This window comes from Brienomyrus brachyistius, chromosome 7, assembly GCF_023856365.1.
Source record: "Brienomyrus brachyistius isolate T26 chromosome 7, BBRACH_0.4, whole genome shotgun sequence".
NCBI lineage: Eukaryota > Metazoa > Chordata > Actinopteri > Osteoglossiformes > Mormyridae > Brienomyrus > Brienomyrus brachyistius.
In genome coordinates, this window is record NC_064539.1 from 21358108 (window position 1) to 21370281 (window position 12174).

Here is a 12174-nt window from a genome sequence, read left to right on the forward strand (position 1 = left end):
AGTAAACTCCTAATAAATAAACCAAAATAGTATTTAAAAAAAAAATGAGAGAGAGAGAATCTCAGCCAAACAAATGCAAACGTGTCTCTCCAAAACAAATTCAATGACTGACTGCAGGTAGCCCTGAGGACTACCATATCCCCCACAGCCAACTTCAGTCCTTCAGAGGACTTCACAAGCTGCAGTCTCTCCTCTTCCTTCATTCAAGACCTGTCTGACAAGCTTCCTCACCGTTACTGTAATGCTAAAGCTCTGTCCTGACCAGGTGGTCTCAGTATTCACAGATACAGACTGCCCAGCTGAGAGAGTCTCTGTGGGTGGTGGTGTGGCATCTGTCTCATTGGAGGAGGGGGCCCTAGCTCAGATGCTTAGCCCTGAGGGTGCCTGCTGTATTACAAAACTATATGAAACTGGTCTGTTCCAGGAAACTCGTAGGATTCTGGGCCACGAAATGTGGATGCCTGCTTTTACTCTCTCCAGACTCGTGGCTGCTGATCTGTTTTATCAAATTATTGTTTTTATCGACAGGCCTTTACGGGATCCTTCTTACCTCTGGCTATTGTTTCCGATTAGACGTGCACTGGGTCACCAAATTAGCTGTGTCCCTCTGACCATACATCTAACCACATGCCACCCGCAGGTTGGATCAGGCGTTGCATGAGGGTCTCTGCAGGCTGGGGCTTATACACAGCATGATTCCATACTATCGGGCCAAACTGTGGAACCACCTAACATTTTTGGCATCCCGCTTTAAAATTACTACATGAATACTGGTGGTAATGTTTATAAACAGTCAGAAGAACGTTACAAATTCCATACACTGGTTGATTAAATAAGTAACTAGAGCAACAGTTAAATAAAGTTCTGCAATACCTAAAAATTGGAAGTGTTTCTACAATTTTGGCCACCAGTGTACAGCAGGATGGAATAGAGCTGATCCTACATATACACTCTCAGAAAAGAGTGTAAAAATGTGTTTTGCTTGTCACTGGGGCAGTACCCTCAAGGGTCTGCCAATTGTACCCTTAGATGTAGGTAAATGTACCTCTTAAGGTACACAAATGGACTCTGCAGAACATTTTGTACCACTGATGGTACATTAATGCCGCTTTGTACCTTTGGGATGTTTTTCAAAGTCCATTTCTGTACTTTAAGAGGTACAATTACAGGACTACAGCCCCAGTGACAAGCAAAGGTACAATTGTTACCCTTTGTCTGAGAGTGCATGCAGTCAAACTCCTACAGAAAGCAGGTTCAAACTGCAACCGCAGAATCCGTATACAGGAGACGCCGACAAGGGGATTCGTGTTCACACTGACCACTCGTGTTGAAAACAGAATTGTTTTGCTGTTGGTCCCATATGGTTGTTTAGTCATCATCGCTTGCCCTGAAGACACAGGAATGTTTCAATTTGGACTCGTAATAAGGGCTTGGAAACATTAAAACCATTAAGGTCTTGTCACGTTTCTCTTTGGCAGAGGCCCTAGCTGGTGATGGCTTTTTTCCATGCCTGGATTGAGGCTGACCCCAATAGCTCCAGCTGGGTGTTAGATTTAAACCCCAGTTCTGAAAACATGTGGCCTACCCCCCCCCCCCCCCCCCCCGATATTCACAGGCCATCAGTCTGCTATTTCTGAAGCACACGACTCACTGATAAAAAAAAAAAAAAAAAAAAACAGCTCTCATTATGCGGTCTAGAGATGTCAAAACTTGTGGTTATTCTTGTTGAATGTTTTTGTTAGTTTAGGCTAGAAGCCATGGTATTAGTTTCAAATGTTACTGGTTTTTTCTTGGGCTGATAAACTGTAGAGTCTGAGATGTTGATTCCGGTGAGCAAACACTATAATATATTGCAGCAGCCCAACATGTTCTCAAAGCCCACTTAACTAGTTGTCCACAATGACGCATGCATACAGGTCCACAGTAGCTTGCAGTTGTCATTCACGGGCTGAATTTCTTCAGAACGTGCTGTACCAATTGATAAAGGTGATTTGTTTGGTGACAGTGTGGTAACACTGCTGTTCACCTTCACGACCACGTGTTGACAATTTCTGATTATAAAAGGGAGCCACCTACTGGCAACAAATGTTAGCGTGATTTGAGTAGGAAACACAGTGCATCCATAATCCTCAGCCTCAAGCCAATCCCTGGAAGCACAGGCCACACCCTGGACAGGATGCCAGCCAATCACAGGGCAGACAAACACAAATTATGGGTAAATTAAAGATGCCTATCAGCCTAACTCCTGGATTGCAGGAGGAAGACTCCAGCCACAGAGCAGAGAGAGGATTCGAAGCCCCCAGGATTCGATTTCGAAGCCCCCCACCCTCAGCAGGGAAGCCCACTGAGCCTCTGCATTGACAGATCTGAGAAACTAGATCAGGGTTCCTTAAGAGCAGACCACGGGCCAGAGTGTTAAGTGTTTGGTTTGGATGAAATGAGCCACATGCATTGCAGCAAAGGTGGAGATTTCAGGTTAAAAGAGTACAAATCCAGACCAAGATTTTGTTTCAACCAACCAGTTGAGCATAAGGAGTCACAGTCACAGAGGACTCACCTGATTGGTTGAATGAAAATCTTGGTCTGGATTTGTACTATCTGGACCTAAAATCTCCACCTCTGCATTTTAACAAATGCAACGTTTTGTTGACTTAACAGCATAACAGATAAATATTGGGGGGCAGTGGCCCTGCTTTTGAGATTAAACTATCAGCTTGGATTCTATTGAAAATGACTTCTTGTCTGAAATCTTCTCAGTGCCAAATGTTACTTTTAAAACAATGCCAAACTAGCTGGGCACTTTAAGCTCATACATCACAGTTTGACTGAGCCCAGATCTGCTGTGGACGTTTGAAATGAACTAGATAGGCTGCAGTAGGACCCTCTAGAGTCACACGTCACATGGAACAGGGAGAAAAGATCTCACACCTAATGTCTGCCACTGGGAGAGAGGGTGAGGGATTTCACCAAGCTACATCGCCACAGAGCGGAGGCACTCTGAGGAACTAGCTGGCCAGCGCACACAGGCCTGAGCGCGACACAACTCGCCTGTCATGGCACAAACATGCCAGCAGGGGGCAGCAGCGTGTAGCTGTAGGTGTAGCTGTAGGTGTAGCTGTAACGTTATCCTGCATGCGCACACATGAAGAGCAGAACACTAATCTCCACTGACTGGGTGCTCTGTTTGTATGTCTGCTTGTGATAAATGCGGAATTCCTCCATGGTTCTGTGTTTCGTGTGGGATAAGTGTGGTTCCAGGTGTCCATATAGCGCCCCCTTCTGACAGCCTTTGCATTTTGGATGACACTCAGACAGGGTTGGACTGGCAGCAAAAACCAACCCAGGAATTTGTTGACAAGCAGCTCTAATTGGATAGTTTGCCACTGATCGGGGGGGCAGTCTGCCAGCTAGGAGGGTCCCCCCTTTGTATATTTTGCCGGTAACTGGCCCTCTTCAGGCCACCCAGACAGCATGTGTTGTTGTACTGTGTAAGGTAAAATGCCCCCAGAAGCAGACTGTCACGGGTGTGTTTTCTTTTTGCCTGACGGCCTCTTCCCTGAGCCCAGTGTCAGCACCTGACCCAGCTGTGCTCCTCTGGGTCCAGTGAGCAGAGCCTCGCTTCGGAGATCCGGGCCTTCCCGCGGCTCCAAGGCAGCCTCCCTTCCAGCCACATTCCTCCGCTGATGGATTTCGTTTGGCCTCTGAGGGATTCTCCGATGGTAAGAGCGATGCGTGGAAAAGAATTTAAATCCTGATCAAGGGACGTTTGGGCTGCGAGCCTCTCCTCACATTCATTACCCGGGAGGGGTTAGGGTAGCCCCCTCTAAAGGAGAGAGAACAACATTAAGACATGGGAAAAGGTTCAAGGCGGAGTATCTCCCTGACTGGAGGGTGCATCCCTGGGACTGATATTCCTGTCTCTCAGCCATAGTGACTCCAGTGTCTATAGGTCACCCTTAAGCTCAACTCGGCTCCTGTCTCCAGTCCCCCGACACTCAATCCGTACAGTTAAGACTCAAACTAAACAGCAATACTCAACACCCAATCCCTGCTCAGTACTCAGATCGAACACTCATATTCAAAGCTCAATTCCTAATCTCAAAACTGAAATTTACTAACATGCATATAGCTAGGGTGTATGTGTGAACTACGATGGGTTGGCATAGCTTCAGACAATGGAGGGATGGATTGCAGTCCATTAATGTGAAAACTGGTCTACTTACAGTAACTTTCTCTTCCAAGACAGCAGCACAGGAAAGAAGTCAATGTGACTCTCACACTCTTTCCCACAGTTGTGTAGCTGCTTAAAATGGTTTGATGGTCAGTAATTTGAGGCCAGAACTTCAAAATGTTTGTATAAAAAAATGTTTCTTGTCAGGCACAGCAGAGACAGCCATAGCTCGGGGCCTTTAGCTTAGCTTTTGAATATGAGAGCACTGTGATGTAGGTTGACCCCTCCCACTCCTTTACCCAGTTATGGATAAAGTTAACCTGACAGGGAGGTCAGCTAATACCCTGTCCTGCGTTTTTCTCCATTGATAGCACCATACATGTGAATCTGCAAACTATATATGCCACTTTCACCTGAACAGCACGTGTCCCCGAATGCTATTAGAATGTTCTGGAGCCCACGCTAATGGCATGAGTCAAAGCCCACAGGCAGCAGGAGTGAGAGGGAGTGGGGCCACTGAGAGGGGCAGCCATGCACAGGCATGCATGTACATGCAGCAGTGTCCCCTGGGCACAACAGGAATTGTTGACAAGCGAGCGATGGGCAGCCCGTCCATTGGACAACTCCACCGTCTGATGTAATATCCTCAGGCACAAATGGCACATATTTCAGAGCTCTGCAGTTTAGCCTCGCTGTGCTGGAACTCGTCATCCCACATCAAAGTTCAGTCTCCGTTGTGCTGTCGCCTGCGTCGGACTCCAGTTACGGACCCCTGGAAAGATGGCAAGTCCTGTTACGCTCTGTGCTTGGGACACGTCCTCCCCAGGCCTAGGAGATGACTGATCTGATCTGGCTGGTGCAAGGAGCTCCTGGGCCCAATCGTAACAGCGCGGGACTGCTGGAAGCACACCAAACACAGAAACGAGGGACTGCTTTTTATTAACAAAGACATTCAGAGAGTCAGAATTGACTAAGTGACACTCCCACACTGTCTGTACTAAGTCACTGACACTTATGTTGTCATTGCTCAAGTTCCAGAGTAGGTGTGGGCCCTTTGTTGATAAATAGAGCACTTTATAATTACACTACAAGCATTTCTATCCCGATATTCCGTCAGCCGACCCCGTCCCTCCTGCCTGAATGTGCCCGTCGGCGACTAGCATTCCCGCTAACCGGGGCATTACAGGCACACAAAGGCTGTGTGCAGGGGGGCAGTGCCCGTATCCGCTTACCTGTCTGCCAGAGGCACGCGCCGCAACTGGCGTCACCTGTCTCCATCCAGAGGGAAACCGGAGGATCCAGAGCAAGAGCCGTGACTCCTCGGCTGTGAGGGACCAGCTTCAGTCACATACGGCTGAGGAGGCCCTCGGTTTGGGCCTCGATTTCTTAAGGTTCATGCTGGGGCTGAATTCTCTTTGCACTGCATCCCGCAGTGACCTGGCAGATGGGCGTGGCCAGACCCGACTAAGGGTCGCGGGGAGCCTTGACCACCACGATACCACGGGTCACCTCTGTGTCGGACCTCAACGGCCCGTACGTGTCAGATACAGGATCCGCTGGGCGCAGTATCACATGACAAAGAACCACTGCAGACCGCAACAGACGGGCTCTTTGATCTCAGACACTGGGCCAGTGCTGCATGTCTCTCACCGGTGATGGATTACAGAGGGACCAGGGAGGAATAGGGCATGGAACCACAGAAACCAGATCCTCACACGCCACACGGGCCCCCGCCCCCCACTTCCTGTGCCAGTTAGCACCCAGGGGCCCTACGCAGGGTCATCCTGTACAGCTGCTGTGTCACCTGTCTACCTGCCTTCTAGACTGAATCCCAGAAAAGGCCGTGGGATTTAATGCTGTAGAATTCCGCTTTGGACAGTACTAGACCAGCAGGGCTGTGATGCTTTTACCAGTTTGGCAAACTTCTGATTTTTAAGCAGAGCTGACAGCACCAGATTTATGGAGGAGTGACTATGTTTAGTTTGACTATAATTATGTTTGAGTACTAAAGTCAAGTAAAGGATTGATGTTTTGTGGGATACAGTTTCGCAGATGTTTCTGTGGAGCGATTGTTCAGGGTGATCGGTTTCCGATCACAATCATCTCAGCGTGTCTGACGTTCCTTCCTGAGGGTCATGGGACCCTTTATCGGGACACGATGCACCGTACTGGTATACCTCACACATGCAGGGGCGGGCGACCGCAGGAATCCCAGCCACTTGAGGGGACAGCACGCAGCCCAGCGACAGCTGCCACCCGGGTGCAGGCGGAGCACGCAGAGGCCGTGTGTCCAACCCAGGATTTAGACTCGCCACCGGGCGTAGTTTGTCGTAACCACAAGTGCCAGCCGCTCTGCCGGACAGCGGCTCGTCTCCACCGAGTCTGGAGGCTGCTTGCTGACACCCCAGCTGGTACCTGGAGGCTGCGTTCTGTGCCTCACCCATGTCTGCAGGGGCTGGACACCTCAGGTCAGAAACACAAGACATTCAGGGCCCGGAACTGAAACCCAAACCCTAACAGCAGGAGAGGAAGGTGATCAGGGCAGAAGGAAATACTAGGTGACACATTCCTAAGAAAGCCGTGTCATCCGTTAAAGGACAGAGTGCCTGAGAGTTCGGCCTGGACACGTTTGTAAACGGTCAGTACCATGGACAGCTACCAAACAAACAAACAAGTTGTCGATCTTTACCGGCGAGTGAAAAAGCTTTGCTGGATAATCTGTCATCACTCACCAAAGATCGCCGAATGGGCACGTGTCGTAAAGATAAGTATACATGAGATGCGGGAAACGTCCTTAACAGAGCAGAGCGAAAACTGGCCACTGCTGCCAATATTTATACAAATGCAATTTAGAGATCTGTAAAGTGTACACAAAGCCAACTGTATTAAAGACCCTACACTCCCCTGGATGTGTTATCATGATAATGTCATAATAATACATACAGACACCCCGTTCCACTAATCAGTGTTAATACGAGTGTTAAAATGAATGAATTTCAACCTAAGAAAAAACATCCACTACATTCAGTTCTAATGACCTCATGACATAGGAAACAAGCCAGGCTCATTAAGGAACTGCTCCCTCTTTGGGACCCTAACCCCCAAATCCAGCTATCCAGCTCCCCCCTGCCAAATTCTGCCCTCTAAGGCTGCATCTGACTGTCCCCCCACCCCCTTCCTTAATATTCACAGGCTCAGATCTGTAACCCAGTCCCCTCACTGCATTCTCCCAGTGGCACTTCCTAGACTCAGCAATACTGCGTGTGAATTCCAAGGGCTAACTGATAAGCTCTCTGAATGATTAACCTCTGTCCCCCCCCCTTACACACAGCAGTGCATTAACAGCAGTGTAATGGCCACTACTGGCGATTGGAAGGAGAGTCGGCACCGGCTTGTCATCACCTCCCTGCTCCCCGGTTATTTCTCAAATCTTATGAATTGGACAGCGTGACTTGGCACTTAACCATCTCTCCTATTTGACTCTCCCTGCCGGCCCCTGGAGGATGGGCTCCCCCTTTGAGTCTGGTCCCTCCCAAGGTTTCTTCCTTCTTGGGAGTTTTTCCTTGCCACTGTCGCCTTTGGCTTGCTCACTGGGGGCTTTGGGTGGGGATGCTGTAAAGAGCTTTGAGACGATGTAACGTCGTGATACTGCGCTATACAAAAATAAATTTGTTTGTTTGTTGTTTGTAATGCAGCACTACCAAAGTTAATCTGTAGGGGGCGATAAACACTCTGGGGCAATAAGCATGGAAGCTCATTTGTTTACCTGACCCCCCCCCCAAGGCCTAAGGTTTAGATACACCCCCTATATTCTGGCCTGAAGACAGTGCTTCTCTGGGGTGTCTCTCAGTGTTCGCCTGTGTGCTGCATGAGACCTTATTGAGAAGAAATGAACAGATGTTGTTTTTCAGAAGGAGAACGAGGTCAGTGATGTAGGGATGGTACCCGGTCCCATTTTCCGCATTAGCGTCGCAGTGTCAGAGATAAACCCAAAAAGTAATGACTGGACAGTCCTGTGTCATCCTGGACATACGGAATTCTTATTTATTAAGTTATTCCAACAGATTTTGAGAGGAGTCATCGTACAGCAGCCAGTGCTTCCAGTGCTTTCTTAACAAAGGCTTGTTTGGGGAATTCCACACTGTCTCAGATACAGAGAGGGGTGGGCCTGTGGGGTCACATGCCCAGTGATGCCCCCCCCCCGCACTGAGCCATGATTCACAGCCCCGTCACCGAGGAGACCTCGTCACGGCTATGCTTCACTCTGCATTTTCAGGACCAGCAATGAAAGGGAGCGTCTGAAGCAGGGCCCCCCGCTGATTCGCGTATTTTTGGTTCCGTTGATCCCAGTTTGGCGTGGAAAAAAGTAGGATGTCATGAAATGCGAGGAGTTACTTTAGTTCAACGCCAGGGAACAGAGGGCCTGTTATCTCTCTCGTCTGGCAGTGCTCTGACATCACGCCACCATCACTCATCGCTTTTTAAATCATCGACACTGGAAACAATACTCAGTCACTCTATTGCACTTTCAGAAACCGTTTTACAAAATCTCTCACCCATCCGTGGATTCCGCAAATATGGAAAAAGTAATGGCCGCCTTCTGTCGGCAGGCCCACGGTACCGGAACCATCCGGATCTCAGCCAGGAGAAGGACCTGTCCTCTGTCTTCTGGTTTTGGCTGCCCTGCAGACACTTTCCCTGATTGTTCGGACTATAATTCGGCGTCCTTCACTGTGGGATTATTCATATTACCTGTTTTATGTGATTGACTGACACCAAACTGCTTTAAGCAGAACTGGTCATGATCATGGTCAACATTTCACGAATCAATACTTATTGGTTATACATCCTCAATTGACTTTGATAACTGGATAAATGTACAGATGCTCCTCATCTTACCATGGGGTTAGATGCTGATGAATGCAGCATAAGTAGAAAATATAATCGGATATGAACATGGTTCGATAAACCACTATTACCAATTAAGTAATTAAATAATTACTTTAACTAAATAACAGCAATTGAAAAGTAAATAAATTAATACAAGTCTATTTGATTATATAGAAAAGAACTCTGCTGTACAACCCATTGTTAAACACAGTACGAGATGTTTATGCTAGCAATCGCTACAGAAACATGAATGCTGTCATCACCCAGCATCATCACCCAGTATTGTACTGCATATCACCTGCACGGGAACAGATGAAAATTCGAAGTTTGATGACTACTGAATACGCATCAATATCGCACCATCGTAAAGTCGAAATATCGTAAGTCGAACCGCTGTAAAGTGAGGAGCATCTGTATATACATATTAAAATGTAACATTAGGCACCAGACCTCAGAGTAGAGGTTGGTTTATTTTTACTCATTTTCATTCCGATTCGAGTAATTGATTGTTACTACGGCTTATCAAAGAATAACAGTAAGAATACAAAACAATCAGTGTGAGGTATCATCTTTGGGTTTGTGAACCGCGGCGAATGCATCAAGCCCAGCAAAAGTCTTCCATTTTCCCCCGCACTTGTTATTACAGCTGGGGGGAGAGCAGCTGCAGGTCTCGTGGAGCAGGGAGGGGCTGTCCTGACACACGTGCCAAGTCCAAAATGTAATCCAACCTGCGGTGGCAAGCTGACTTTTGCCCTCGACAAGTGGTTGGAGGACAGCAGATCGACAGCTCGAGAGCCACCTGTACACTGTAGGATCTCCCCCATTCTGCCTCTCCTTCCTCTAAAACCCAAATTTCAGTATCCTCTCCTTCTCTTTCTTGTGTTCGCTGTCCCCCTACTCTCTCTCCTCATTCTATTTTAGGTCTTAAATCTTTCTCACTGTCTCCAGGATATGTGTACCTGTGAATGCTAGCATATCAATCATGGTAGAAGCTGGTCCTCAGCAGTACTCTGGACAAAAACTCATCCTCCTCGATACTCCAGACTGAAACTTGTCTTCATCCATAGAACAGACAGAAACTTATCCTCAATAGTACTCTGGATAGAAGCTGGTCCTCAGAGATACTTTGGGCAAAAACTCAACCTCAGTGATGCTCCTGAAAGAAGCTCATCCTCATTCATACTATGGAGAGAAGCTCATCCTCATTCATACTATGGAGAGAAGCTCATCCTCAGTCATATTCTGACCTGAAGCTCATCCTCAGTCACACTCTAGCCTGAAGCTCATCTTCAGTCACACTCGAGCCTGAAGCTCATCCTCAGTCATACTCTGGCCTGAAGCTCATCCTCAATCATACGCTCGCCTGAAGCTCATCCTCAGTCATACTCTGGCCTGAAGCTCATCCTTCATCACACTCTGACCTGAAGCTCATCCTCTGTCACACTCTGACCTGAAGCTCATCCTCCGTCACACTCTGACCTGAAACTCATCCTCAGTCATACTCTGACCTGAAGCTCACCCTCAGTCATACTCTGGCCTGAAGCTCATCCTCAGTCATACTCTGGCCTGAAGCTCATCCTCAGTCATACTCTGACCTGAAGCTGATCCACAGTCATACGCTCGCCTGAAGCTCATCCTCAGTCATACTCTCGTCTGAAGCTCATCCTCAGTCATATCAGCGATCAGAAACCCATGCAACTTGAAGCTGCAAAGGTGAGGTCGGCGCACAGATAGAGAACTTAAAGTTAACGCCTCGCAAGGGTGTCTAAATAAGGCCCACTGCACTGGCTGCCAGCTATGATCCCGGGGATTATATTTAACCACACATGCATGTCAATGGAGAAGCAGGAGGCTGGAATTCACTACGGAATGAGTGTCATTAAATGTCATCAGAATTACCAGTGGTCACATGACATTGTTTCTCCACTCCATGTCACTGTTCTGCCACTCATATTTAGCTGGAGAAAGATTATATAAGCCCTATATATGGGAGAGCATGCCTGACTGCATCATTCCAGCGAGGATCGCAAATGTCCTGCACACAGCAGAAATCTTGCATGATCAGAGTTTAGAGTGAAGCCTTTTAAAGTAAAATTTCCAGCGAGCACAGAGTAGTATGGGAAGTGTCCAGTGCAAAAGTGTAGCTGCCCTGCAGAGGAACCATGAGCGAAGTTTGCAGAGAGGCTTCAGGGCGGACTGCACCATGGTCCACGGGCCAGATACAGGTCATAGCTGGCCAAAATGCTGCCCTGCACCATGGTCCACGGGCCGGATACAGGTCATAGCTGGCCGAAATGCTGCCCAGCACCATGGTCCACGGGCCAGATACAGGTCATAGCTGGCCGAAATGCTGCCCAGCACCATGGTCCACGGGCCAGATACAGGTCATAGCTGGCCAAAATGCTGCCCTGCACCATGGTCCACGGTCCAGATACAGGTCATAGCTGGCCAAAATGCTGCCCTGCACCACGTTCCACGGGCCAGATACAGGTCATAGCTGGCCGAAATGCTGCCCTGCACCACGGTCCACGGGCCAGATACAGGTCATAGCTGGCCGAAATGCTGCCCTGCACCATGGTCCACGGGCCAGATACAGGTCATAGCTGGCCGAAATGCTGCCCTGCACTATGGTCCACGGGCCAGATACAGGTCATAGCTGGCCGAAATGCTGCCCTGCACCATGGTCCAGATACAGGTCATAGCTGGCCAAAATGCTGCCCTGCACCATGGTCCACGGGCCGGATACAGGTCATAGCTGGCCGAAATGCTGCCCTGCACCATGGTCCAGATACAGGTCATAGCTGGCCGAAATGCTGCCCTGCACCATGGTCCACGGGCCGGATACAGGTCATAGCTGGCCAAAATGCTGCCCTGCACCATGGTCCACGGGCCGGATACAGGTCATAGCTGGCTGAAATGCTGCCCTGCACCACGGTCCAGATACAGGTCATAGCTGGCCGAAATGCTGCCCTGCACCATGGTCCAGATACAGGTCATAGCTGGCCGAAATGCTGCCCTGCACCACGGTCCAGATACAGGTCATAGCTGGCCGAAATGCTGCCCTGCACCACGTTCCACGGGCCAGATACAGGTCATAGCTGGCCGAAATGCTG